The sequence below is a fragment of the Propithecus coquereli genome, unplaced genomic scaffold (assembly GCF_000956105.1).
Source record: "Propithecus coquereli isolate 6110/MARCELLA unplaced genomic scaffold, Pcoq_1.0 Scaffold336, whole genome shotgun sequence".
Lineage (NCBI taxonomy): Eukaryota > Metazoa > Chordata > Mammalia > Primates > Indriidae > Propithecus > Propithecus coquereli.
Window position 1 is genome coordinate 1,435,608 of NW_012149019.1, and position 12,659 is coordinate 1,448,266.

The 12,659-nt window shown below is 43.4% G+C and overlaps 1 protein-coding gene across 4 annotated transcripts in view; it reads left to right on the plus strand.

The window, feature by feature from the left end:
- The first annotated feature begins 565 nt into the window (after window positions 1–565).
- IKZF1 (IKAROS family zinc finger 1 (Ikaros)) overlaps window positions 566–12,659 on the plus strand; it is a 90,150-nt gene continuing 78,056 nt past the window's right edge. For all 4 annotated transcript variants that reach the window (XM_012650640.1, XM_012650641.1, XM_012650642.1 and 1 more), the window contains exon 1: window positions 566–830. The gene's annotated coding sequence lies outside the window, so the exon portion shown is untranslated. The remainder of the gene's footprint in view (window positions 831–12,659) is intronic.

Genomic DNA, 12,659 nt, shown 5'->3' on the forward strand with positions numbered 1-12,659 from the left:
CAGCCGGCGGCGGCGCCAGCAGGTACGGCCCGCGCCCGCCGCCGCCCCGGCGACCCTGGGGGGCTGGGCCCGAGCCCGGCGTGGCTGCAAAGTTTGTGCGCGCGGCCCCGCTGGCCCGGAGTTGCGGTCGGGACGGGCGCCACGCGAGTTGGGGACCCGGCGGCGGGGGTGGGGACGGGACGGCACGCCCCTCTCCGCGTTCCGCTCTTCGCCCCTCTCCGCGCCCGGCTCCGTGTCCGCGAGCAGCGAGCCCGGCGGCGGGGACGTGCGTGCGGAGCCGGGCGGGCTGCAGGGCAAGTCGAGCGGGGAGGCAGGCAGCGTGTGTCACCCCAAAGTTTACGGAGAGCGCGCGCCGGCCACCCGCCGCTCGGGGCAGCCGCAGGTGGCTCCGCACTGGCGTGGCGGGGGCGGCCGGCGCCGAGGGGCCAGGTGCGCGGCCCGCGGGCGGCGCTGTGCGCTCGGGGCAGCGGATCGGCCCGGAGAGCGAAAGCCCGGTCGGAGCCGGCGGGGGCGGGGATGTGGCGGAGAAATGGGGAACAATGCGAGTGAGCAACTTCAGGAAGTCATTGTGAAAGAAAGCTGGGAAGAGCTCCGCGGCCAAGTTAGCAGAGCACTCTAACAAGTGCCCGTGCGGCCCGCGCCCCGGGCGGCGACTGAAGCGACAGCCCCTCGATCCCCGCGGAGCGCGGCCAAGCCCGGGCTGGACGCTCGGCCGCGGCGAGGCGGGCGACCCGGGCGAGCTCGGCGGGGCATAAGGAGCCCGGGCTCCGAGGTTGCTCTTCGCGCCCGAGGATCAGTCTTGGCCCCCAAAGCGCGACGCACAAATCCACGTGAGTGTTTTCAAATTGAATTTCAATAGGAAAACTTGGGGGTAACTGATGGATTAAAAAAAAAATAGAACAGGAAAAAAGAAAAGACAAGGCGGTGAGATTCGTAATCCCTGGTGTCGCTCAGGTCCGCCTCTCTTTTCTGAGGACAGTGAGAGCGTTGAGTTTTTCAAAGCCTCTGTCTGCCACTTTGGACTGTGCCCGCAGGTGCAGGACCAGGCAGGCTGGCATGGGACACTTCCGAGCAGCCCCGCTGTCACCAGGAGAGGATGTCCTGGCTCCCAGTCATATTGAAATTTATATATACTTACATAGCAAGATCACAGAAGTCAGCCTTTACAAAGTCATTTGAAAAGAGCTTTCATTATTTTTGAGGTGAGAGCTTTATGCTTATATATAAAATGATTACACTGAGTCTGAACTTGATTTCTGCAAAATAGGAATTATCCTGGTTTTAAAAAGTTAGTACTTTTGCTGACTGCAGGTTTGGCTCTCAGGTCATGCAGGAAACCTCAGGAAAACGCTCAGTAATATTAAGGTTACTTTAGGTTATGTTTGAAATGTATTTTAAAAATTTGTCAGACATCGCTGGTGATTCCTAAGGAACCTCATGAGAGTGTGATTGTTTTTCCTTCTCGATGGCAGCCACAGTATATGGCATCTAGTGAGTGAAAACGGTAGGGATTCCTTAGGGTCTAACCAGGCACAGCATTCAAATGCGGTTTTCATTCTCTCTTGGGGCTGGAGCCCACCCAGAGTGAGTTTCAATGCCCTGTGCTTTGCTTAGTTTACCCACTCACAATTCCCCACGTTGCTACAGACAGCATATTTCAGCTTTGAGGTTCCTTGTTTTAAACTTCCAGAGACAAAATGGTGTTGAAGAAATACCTCCTTACTTGTCAAATCAACTATTGTTAAGAGAGGAAAATTTATGGAAGTTGAAAATACTATGTATGCTTTTTAAACTTTCATAGAAATTCAAATGCTTTTAAGAATTGGTTTACCTTGGTTATGAGTTGGGAAGGGGAGAGAAGCCTGCAGGAAAATGTCTCCAGCCCTCTCGAATTTATTTCTTTGTTTGAAGATATTTGTTGGATGAGGTTCTTTGGACTCATCTTTTACATGGGATTTTTAAAAGTAAAAATTTCAGTATTGTTTATATTAGAATGTGTCAGAATTGTTTCAGCAACGAATCAGATTATTTGGTCTGTGGCTTAAAATTTAAACAGGGACAAATATTCATGACAGGAAGATTCACCTCCTTACATTGGCATCTTGTAATATGCAGAACATATTAAAGAAATAACTTGTAAACATACATAAAAATAGTAATGTCACATTTTAAAAAACTATACCATTCTGGTTTGATAGAATGTATCTGATTTCAAATTTCCCCAAGAACAACCTATGTGTTCATACCTTTTTTACATGAAAAATGCGCTTCCCAGTGTTGCATTCCACCAGAGCTGGTGACCAAAACATTTTATTGAGTTAAATGGCCAGGTTTTCTTCCTTTTTGCTTCATGGTGAGAGTTGAAGGAAGGAATTTAGAAACTCTATAGTGTTTGTTTCATTTGTCAGTGTTCTAACTAGAATGTTACATCTTGGAAAACTACACATCCCTCAAAATTCGGGAACACTGCAGCAATGATAGCCACCATCACGGTCTCACAGGAGACCTCAACAGCTGCAAATTAAGTGTGGATGGATTAGGTTTAACTCTTGAAGAGTTTGTGCACAGTCTCCTAAAGAGACGATCAACTGTGGCTGTGTTTGCAGTCTTTTCCCTTGCTGAAAAATTAAGATCATAGTGAATTTATTGGCCAAGAGATACAAAGAAAGCCCAACCGAGCTGCCGGCACTGTGTCTTCTTGCTAGACAAGAGGCTTAGAGTTTGGGAACAGTGGTTCTTTGGTTTGGAGAATTTTTTTTTTCTTGATTTGGATTTGTGTGTTTCACATTTGGTTAATACAGTACATGTTGTCAATATGAATGTCCAAACTTTTGAAATTTGAAAGAATACTCTCTCTCTCTCTCTTTCAGTACATACACATGCGCACACAGCCACACACACACACACACACACACACACACACACACACACATATATTTCAAGATTACAAGTTAGTAATAGATAAAAGAAATAAAGAAATTCCATGCATATGTGCACACACACAGAGCACGCACACAGCACAGTGAGAGAGGCATGAGGACAATGTGTGACAGATTTTTAACATCAAAAAGACCTGACCTGAGTAATAAAGGTCTCTCCTTTTTTTTAACCTTTTTGCTAAAACAAAATGGGTTTTCCTATTTGTAATGGTGAGTTTAGGCATAAATGATGTTAGTATTTGGGGTGTTTCCTAATTTTATGTATTCATGTAATGTAACTGCAGTTAATAAAGAATTCATCAAGGATGGCACCGTTTTGTGGCATTTTTTTCCTCCTCTAATTTTTGGAATTATGAAATAATTTCATGAAATAAGTATTGCTTCTAGTTGTCATATTCTAAGGAAGATTTGTGTACGTGAATCCACCTCACAGAAGGTAAACCAGGACCCTTTTGGGTTCGCTGGAAACCCTTGCCTTCTGACACCTCTGTGTGTAAGACTGACAAGCATTTTGGGGCATTGTGACTCCTGCTTTTAGTGACAAGGGTTGCTGCAGCTCCTGCACTGACTGTGAATCTTGCTCTCTCATATTTACAGAGACTTCAGGGTATTTTATTTCATATGTGTGTCATGTAATCATTCCATTTTATGGGAGAAAACACGCGATGTGAAAGCAACAAGTGACCCATCCTTTGACCGAGGCTTACAAGGCTTCAAGGAGAAACATGAATTTATTTCACATCTTGAAACAGATTGTTTTATTTTGCTCCAAAAAGGCACATACACATTTTTGAACTAGACCTTAGAAACTCTGAGTTTCAGCAAATCAGCATCTCTCTCTCTCACACACACACACACTTAAAATTCAGATGAGGAATGAGGTAGGAATGGGGTTTCGTCTGGGACATAGGGCACCCAAAACCAAACTATAGCAACAGCAACAAAACTGCTTTTACCATGGTGTTGGCTAAACACTCAAACTGGTTTCTTCATATAGACCATGGCTTCATTATATTTCTTTGCAGTTTCATAAATGACTTCATACCTCAAGTTACTTTTCTACATCTCCTGGAATATATATTTACATCCTTAGATTTTCATTGCCATTGCTTTAATACTTTTTGCTTGATATAGTTTTTAAGTGTTTGATGATATTGTACAAATATTTTTAAGACATTCTGAAACACTAAGGGTGAAGTGCTTCATATTACAAATGAAATATAACAGCAAACGAAAGACGGTTTGTGAAAGTTTTTAAGGGGAGAAGCGAGTGCCTGCCTCTGCTTTGGTGTGTCCCTGGCAGTTACCCCTGAGGAGGGCCCAAAGGGAGAGCGACTGAGGCCTAATCCACAGGCAACTGCCAAAGTGTTTCAGTTGACGTTTTTCCTTCTCATGTTTGACTGTGATAAATAGGTAGATAGACGCCAGAAGGTGTCTTCAGCCAACCACCTGGTGATGAACTGTTAAAAATGGTGAAAACCCCAAGTCACAGGTGCAGGGGCCATTTGTTGCCCCGTTACAGGCTGGCCCTATTTCTTTTCTGCCATGGCCATTTCTGCCTTTGGGGAACTCACAATTCCTGTTGACTAAAAGAGCACCCTTTTCCACCACAAGCCTGACAAATCAGACGTCCACATAATTTCTGAACTCATTTTGGTTAGGACAGGAAGCACAGGCTCCTTTCCTGTCTGTGTTTTCCTGAGAGAAAACTATCTTCCCTCCTTTTTTGCATATTTGGCAAGTGGTTCCACCTTTCTCTGAGCCCCAGTGGAGTGTGAAGGCAGTGGGGGAAGCTTTCAGGAGGAGGAGGAGAAGGACACGGAGGCCCTGGGTCCTCACAGTCTGGATTTGTGTGGAATAGGCAGCTCCCACTTGGCCTCGGGGAGCCAGAGTTGGTTGGTGAGTGCCACACGGTTTCTTTGCTGTGCTTGCGTGGATCGGAGTAGCCAGTGTGTGTCCTTCCCTCTTCCCTGCTGGTGTTTCTCAGTGGGTAGCCTGTGGCCAGAGTGCCCTGCACCCCTGCATGGCGACTGTCTCAGGTGATGGAGAGCATCATTACGCTCCCTCTGCGCGCTCTGCTTTCGGGCTGGCCCCATGCTCCACCTCCTGATAGCTTGTGGCGCAGGGCCATGGCTTAACGAATGGCTGAAAGTGGGCCCTAATTAGTGCAAAAGTGCTTTCTTCATATTTTCTCACTCAGGTGTGAATGATTCATTTTTCTTTAGCAATCAGCTCGCTGCTAAAGGAAATGTGACTCTCTTCCCGCCATTTTACACCAAAAGTGAAGTATACTGGGTAGAGGGTTAGGTATGAACAGAGAGCAGTGCAGTAGGAGGAAGGGACCCAACGTGGGCTTGTCTATCTTGTCTTCCTTTCTTCCCTTTCTCTCACTTTCCCTCCCTTCCTTCTATCATTTGTGGGGTTTTGCACAGGCTATTGAAACAACTAAAGTGTTTTTGAATGGCCTTATACATATTGAAGTAGATTTTTATGCTCCATTTTTTAGATCACACTCTAAAATCTATACTTGAAAGCATTTTCTGTTAGTTTGAAACTGTCTGGAAATAAACTATGGTTTGGATTAGGGCCCTTTTCTAAAGCCGGGTGTTCCACTATGAATATTGATTTATTGATTTTTGATAAATTTTTGTTGTCATATCAGATTTTTGCTGGCAAACTTAGAGCAAATAAAATTCCGTATGAGATACCTCCCTAGACCTAATTGGAAAAACGTTTAATTTAGAATCTTCAGCAGAAATGAAAATGAGGAATTGACCTTTTGTAAGCTTACTTGTGAGGCACTCTGACTTGTGCTCCAGTGCTTTTAATGGAAACTAGAGAGAGTCAGTGACGCCCTAGTGTGAGCCCCACTTTTAACCTGAGAAAAATGACCTTTTCCTCTTTCTTTGTGCTAAGTTTTGTATAGGGCAGAAAATTCAAATTACAGGGATATTCAAAGTGATTCACTGTAAAAACGTATTGATGAATTGTGTATCCCATTTCATTTAATTAAACCCATACTGCCAGTTATCTCAGGTTGTTAAAGATAAGACAATTACTCATCACTTAGAGAAACGGTTTGGGAATTCCTAGAACTTTTCCACTATGAATGTTTTCCCGCTTTACTATGAGGTTGTATGAATTTAGAGAATTTTCGCTTTAATTAAGAGTGGACAATACTTTTGTAAAAGAAATGAAATGTGCTAAGAAAAAGAGCACATACAGTAAAACATTGAGAGTAAATAATTTCAACTTATTTAAGGGCCGCAGAACAATCTGAGTGTAGTGTTTAAATGAGTTTTCCTGTATTTTACTCTCTGATGGACATTAGCGTTTTCTGGCAGATTATAAAGGCATGCTGATTTTTGTAGCCCTACAAATGAGGAAGTTTTAAGGTTCTGTGAGGTTTTACTGCCTCCACCCCCGGGTTTGCATGATATTGGAGGCTGCAGGTTACGGATCGTAGAACCGGGTCCGAATCGTCCTGGTTGGGCCTGATACCCACGTTTCCCATGGCCTTTGCGTGACCCATGGTGTTGGGATGATCATCGTAAGGATGCTGCCAGGCTTGGGTAAGGGAGTAAGTAGCTGATGCTGAGCTCTCTATCACAGAATACAGTAGAAATCTAGAGCTTTCTTCCTAACATGATCCAACTATCAAACAATTTACATTACTAAGTGATGTTCTTTTCTGTCATTGATTTCTTGCCGATAGCAGCCATCGTTACCAAATAACCGATGCATTTATTCTGCCCTTTACGCTTCTGAGGCACAGCTTACTTTGACTTCATCTGAAACTCCTGAAAGTGGGGCAATCACGGTGAATTTCCAAAGTACTAAAGCTATTAAAAGACCAAGCTCTGAAAAAAATCTATGAACCTTTTTTTGAACCCACATTCTATATACTGTGACCATAGTTAAAAAATGTGAACATAGTTGAAAAATGTTAACATGGTTTAATTTTTTATAGTTTTTATGAAAAAAATTATCGCATTTTAATTGATAGTTGATAATTTTGTGAATGTTGTAAATACAAGTGAGCTCAGAATTACAGTCTTTTAGGGAAAATTTCCAGTGAGTCTGGAAACCATGTGGCCTGCCCTGGCTTAGAGATGGCAATCAGGATGTTTGTGTCTCTTCCTCCTATCTGGAGCAAAGACTGATTACCCCTTATTACATATAGCTTGGGCCAAAGTGGCCTTTTATAGTTCAAGGAGTAAGAGGTAGATGGATATGTGTGTAACGATGAATCCCATGATGTGTTTGATCTAGAACACATTTTCTTTCTGTGTTTATATCTAGATTTGTAGATCTTATCTTACCACCATCTACATGGTAGAGACAATATCAAAATAAAAAGGAAAAATATTATAGTACCTAGGAAAAGGTCCTCGGTGGGCAAATGAATCAATAATGACGTTTCAGTTACTTTAAATAAATATACATATATGGGTTCGTAAACAATAAGATGTTCCAGTGAAGATCAACATAATTTTACTTCTTTGGATCTAATTAAAAGATAACTCTTGCCAGATAAACTAACACAAGCACTTCTTTTAATAGAATCCAGAAACTTCAATGTTCTAGGTACATTTTTTTAAAGGTTATGGATATGAAGTGGATTTTTCTACCATGCACAGTTTTAATTCTTAGTTTTAAATGTCTACATGAAATTGTATTACTTGTATGTTAAGAAAACTTCACTGCTAAGAAGGCAAGCTATTGTATTCTTTTTGACACCATATTGCCTTGCTGAGTAAAAAAACTTAGTATTGTAACTGTATTTATCTCTTTTTTGAAAATGGGAAAAAAGCTTTGAAAATAATAGGAATAAAAGAACTGTTTCTGTCTCTTTGCTTTATTATAATAAATCAGGAAACATAAGCACTTGGGAAATATCTGTGTAAATCCTTATTTTGGAGGTAGTTTCTACATTTTTTAAAGATATAGGTCTCATTTCTGTTGCACTTCATTTTGTTGCACAGTTCCTGGCCATGCATGAAAGTCTTCCAAAATCAGTAAGAGAGAAGAAGAAAATGATTCTAAATTTAGATTTTTTTTTTTTTTTTTTTTACTTAAGTGATGAAATGTAAATAGCCATTTGTATTTGAGGAAGCTGCTTAGGAAGTGGCCTATGTTGGTGGCCAAAATTGAGAGAGGGCCTACAAAGCATCTGTCAGTTTTGGCTATGTATGCCTATCCCATGGTTCTCAAAAAACAATGGTTACTGTGAGTAGTTTGAGAGCCAGTGGTGCAACGGTGTAGACAGGAAGCCTGTCTTCTCCATGTGCACAGCCTACACCTATGAGAGAGTACAGACAACACGCTATGCTGTGATGACATTTATGGACTGCTCGAAACCCAGCTCTGGCCTGTTACAATAACAAACATGTAAGCACAGAGAACTGTCTCCAACTCCAACTTTCTGTATTTTTAAAACAACTTTTCTAACGCATTATCTACCATCTTTTCTTATACCTCACTTTGAGACAGGTGACTGCATTGTGGCATTTTAAAATACTCTCGTGCTGCTTCTCCCTCTGTATTGAATATCTCCTTACTAAGAAAGTTTTCAAGCAGCATGATTTTGAGTTGTAATTTAAAAGGTTTCCTCAGTTCCCTTTGACCCTTCCTCTTTTGCATATCAGTTCCTGCCCATAGGCAAAAAAAATATGAGGACAGAATCGCACGTCTGAGCTGATTTGCCCTCTGAACAAACCACTGGAGGAGTTTTCTATGGCTTAGTTAAGTGTGGGGGAGGGACAGTGAGAAAGCCAAATTGGATTCCTGCTTCCCTGTTGAAATCTTGTTTTTCATTGTTATTTGCACCAGCAATACTCTGTGGGATAATCATGAAAATGTGTAGATTGGCAGCTAATTTTTAGAAAATGAAAAGAATCAGAAATGAAATAAGAGTGCTCAGAAGTTTTTATGTTCTCCCAACCTGTTTTGTCAAATTGTTATGAAAACCTATAAGGTCTCTTTGACTGGATACAAAGACTTTGCATATTGCCTTAGCTTTCTCTTGGAACATTTCCTTTTTTAAGATACAGTGTAATTCACAGTGATATGATAGATTTGCAAAAGTAAAATCTACCAGTCTGAACGTGAAAGGACTTGTCTCTCAGCAGGAATAATGGGTTTTATTAAAGAGGTCTGTGACCTAAGGCATTTTAAATCGATTACAGGCTTAGCCCATGTTGCCAACCCCCCCGCCATGTACGTAGTCCCTTTAAAATAAGCATCATAGAGTATTTAAGGAAACAACCCCAAATGCTACTCTAGTGCAGCTTCACCTGTTAGGGAAGGAAAAAATCAACAGCATACATTTGACGAAATAACCAGAACTTTACTGTAGAAGTTTTGTGATCAGCTTTGCCTTAGTACTCAATATTACAAAGAACATGCTTAGTTTCTTGTGAAATATAAGTAGCATCCGCCCTTGTCCATCATCCATTTGGAGTCTGTGACACCGCCGTGGGCTGTGAAGTCCCAACTGATAGAGAGAAAAATTGCCATCAGTAGGTCATGGTGTTGTCTCAGCGCTGTCGTGGACAGGCTGCTTCTCTATAAGACTTGATTTTCTCATCTGTAAAAAGGAAATGATATAGATGCCTCGGGCTTAATTGTGAGGGCTAAAATAAATATATTTATCAAATATATATGTGTGTAAATATTTAGCAAGGAGATATCGAATGCCAGCTCCACACCGAACACTGTGCCGGGCGGGCACTCAGACAAACCGGTGGACAAGGCGGAGGATGTCCATAGTCTTGTGAGGCTTAACTGTGTGCCTCTTAAATGCCAGACACTTAGTAGGTTGCTTAGTAAAGCTAGCTGGTACCAGCGTCCTTTTCTTCACCATTTCTCCGGAATGCACAAGGTACTCGTGAAATATTACAAAATACCAGTGGGCAAAGAATTACCTATATGGTACCAGGGGAAAGAAAGGAATTTGCTTAAAAAACAAACAACAACAACAAAAAATAGTGGAAGGCAGTTGTTTAAATCTCAGAGAACTTTTTTTTTTTTAACTTGTGAAGTACTATGTGCTGTCAACAAACAGGCTAATTTCAAGTGACCTTAGTAGTTCCTGCGGCCAGTCTGGTGTGCTACATACTTAGCAGTTCTTTAATAGCTATAAATTTGGCTTGAAAAGTAGTAACGTTGGCATCTGACTTTTCATTTTTACGTCATTAATGCAGGGCACTGTGAAGAGGTGTGTTCAGTGTCAGAAAGGAGAAGGCGCCGGGCCTGAGACCCACTGCCATAGGGTCCCCTGCTGGCGTGGTGGGGCTCGGGCGGACTCTTCTCTGGGGTGCTGTGGTTGGAAGTGAGGGTGCTCTGGAGCAAGGCTTGCCAGGGCTCCTCGCCTGGAAGCAGCAACTGCCCAGGGCTGCTGGATGTTTCTCCCCAGCAGACAGCCAGGTTCCAGTCCCGCCACCTCCTGTGGAAGGAGGAAAGGCGAGGTCCGTGAGGCTGTTTCCAGACAGGCTCTCCGTCCCCGGGGAAGCTGCGTGGGGTCAGCAGCGGCAGTGAGAGAGCCTTTCCCTCCCTCCCTGGCCGCCTGAGAGGTCCTGTGCTGCCTGCCTCCTGCCCTCCCTTCTTGTGCTCTTCTCCGAACGTATTGATATGCTAAGTCTTTCGAACTGAAACTGGGAAAGTAAGTCCTGTTTGACATTGTTCGATCAGAAGGAGAGAGAAAGACAGAGACAGAGACATGCAGAAAGGAGAGAGGGAAAAGAAAGAGGGAGGAGAGAGAGGAGAAAGGATAGGGAGAGTGAGGGGCAGAGACAGAGAAAGGAGAGAGGGAGCAAGAGAAGGAGAGAAAGACAGGGAGGTGGAGGTGGCAGGCGGGAGAGTTGGAGGAGACGCGGGTAAACAGAGCTTTTAGACCTTCCAAATCCATGATCAGTCCAGAGGAGGAGCAGGGGTGCCTGGTGGATTACGGCAGCCCACTCCACTCCTCCTATGGCAGCCATGGACAGCTTCTGTCACGTTGGCCCCACACTTATCTCTGCATCTATTTCCCCTTGTGCAAGATTCAGAACTGCTTGCTCCAAAGAAACAATGAAAGCATTCATGTTTATAAGAATTGCTCAGGTGAAAGTCAGTTTACTGATATTGTTGTATTTTCTACTATTGAATCATTTGGGTCATGTTTGAAATTGTTTGGGTTTCCCAGGCAAAACAGAAAATTGCAGTACGTTTCTGGAAATAATTATTTCTTCTGGCATCCCCCTTTGCAGACCTACTGATCTTGGTTTTCATTTAGGTGAAAGTTTGTGAAAACACGTCATTAGTTCGCTTTTGTGATTAACTCCTTTTAAGCTCCTTTTCAGCTGAGACCGTATCAGGCTTAAATTCCATTTTCCACTTGACACTCTGCATTGCTTCCATGTGGGAGAAGAGGGACTCAGTAAGTGCTTTATAAAATAAAGAGCCACGGTGGTACACGTGTGACCAGGGGGTGGGACGCGATTTAAGTGCCCCTTGTAGACACTCCAGGCTGCCCTTTGTAAGCCGTGTCTTGGAAGAGGGCTGATTTCCTTTCCCTCAAACAGTTTCCCATTGTTCGAATATTCCTTTAGACTTTCCCTAAAAGCAAGGTCACTTTTATGAAAAAGTCACACTGCTTTGTCATTCCGAGAGATGCAAATTTGGAGTTTGGGGAAGTTTTCAGGAGCTTGGCAAGTCACCCCTTATGATGTCAGGCAAGTGAGGCCACAGAATTCGCAGGGCCCAGGGTAGACTAAAAACTCGCAGCCCCTTGTTCAGAAATTATTAAAAATTTTGGCAAACATCACCCCAGCAAAGGGCTCCTTCTAAACACAAACCCCCAAGCGACTGCTCAGGTCCCAAGACCATGCAGCTGCCTGCTGTCAGAGATGGTTTGGTTGAAATCGTGTGTGAAGTTGGAAGTGAGGTGGATTGCATAACACAAGTCCACGTGCTGGGGTGGTAGGTAGTTGTAGAGCGTTCAGTGGAAAAGTCCAGCCGGCCCGCGTGCACAAACGCAGAGCTCTCTGGCTCCTGCAGGCTCGCAGCTGACACTAGTCGCGGTCCAGGAAGGTGCTCTCTGGGACAGAGTTTGCTGCTCTCCCCCAGATCCCCCAAGAGACACGTGCTTGTACCGTTTGCAAGGTGACTGTCAGAGTAAAGCGTTCCCGCAGAGCAGAGCCGAACCTGGGGATCAGCTGCAGGGCAGTTCGTCAGGATTCTGACGTGTAACAGATTCTCAGGGCTCACCCCCTGAAAAGACTGGCCTGTCCAGCAGGACTTAGCATCACTGACTTCTGTCCCCATGCAGCAAACCCTGTGGGTCAGCCAGTGCTCCATTGGAGAAGTGTTTTCTCCGGTGGCGCTTAGGTGCGAGAGCCATCGCTGGGCTGCAGTAAACATTTTTTTTTTCTTTTAATTGGAAATAAGTTGAGTGTGCAACTATGGGGTATCAGTTAAATAAATCAGTTGGGTAGTGTGCAGCCATTAAAATGATGATGATGTACATTTGTTAAATAAAAATATAAGTATAGTATTAAATGAAAAATATTTTAAAACAGTTCCAAATATGGAATGTGCTTAATGGTCTATTTTTGTGAAAAGCACAGAAACATACACACACACACAAAAAAAAAATTCAGTGGTTCTAAGCGGTGAAAATTATGGGCATTTTCTTTTTTTGCCCTTTTTTAAAAAAGGTCCTAAAAATTATCATTTATG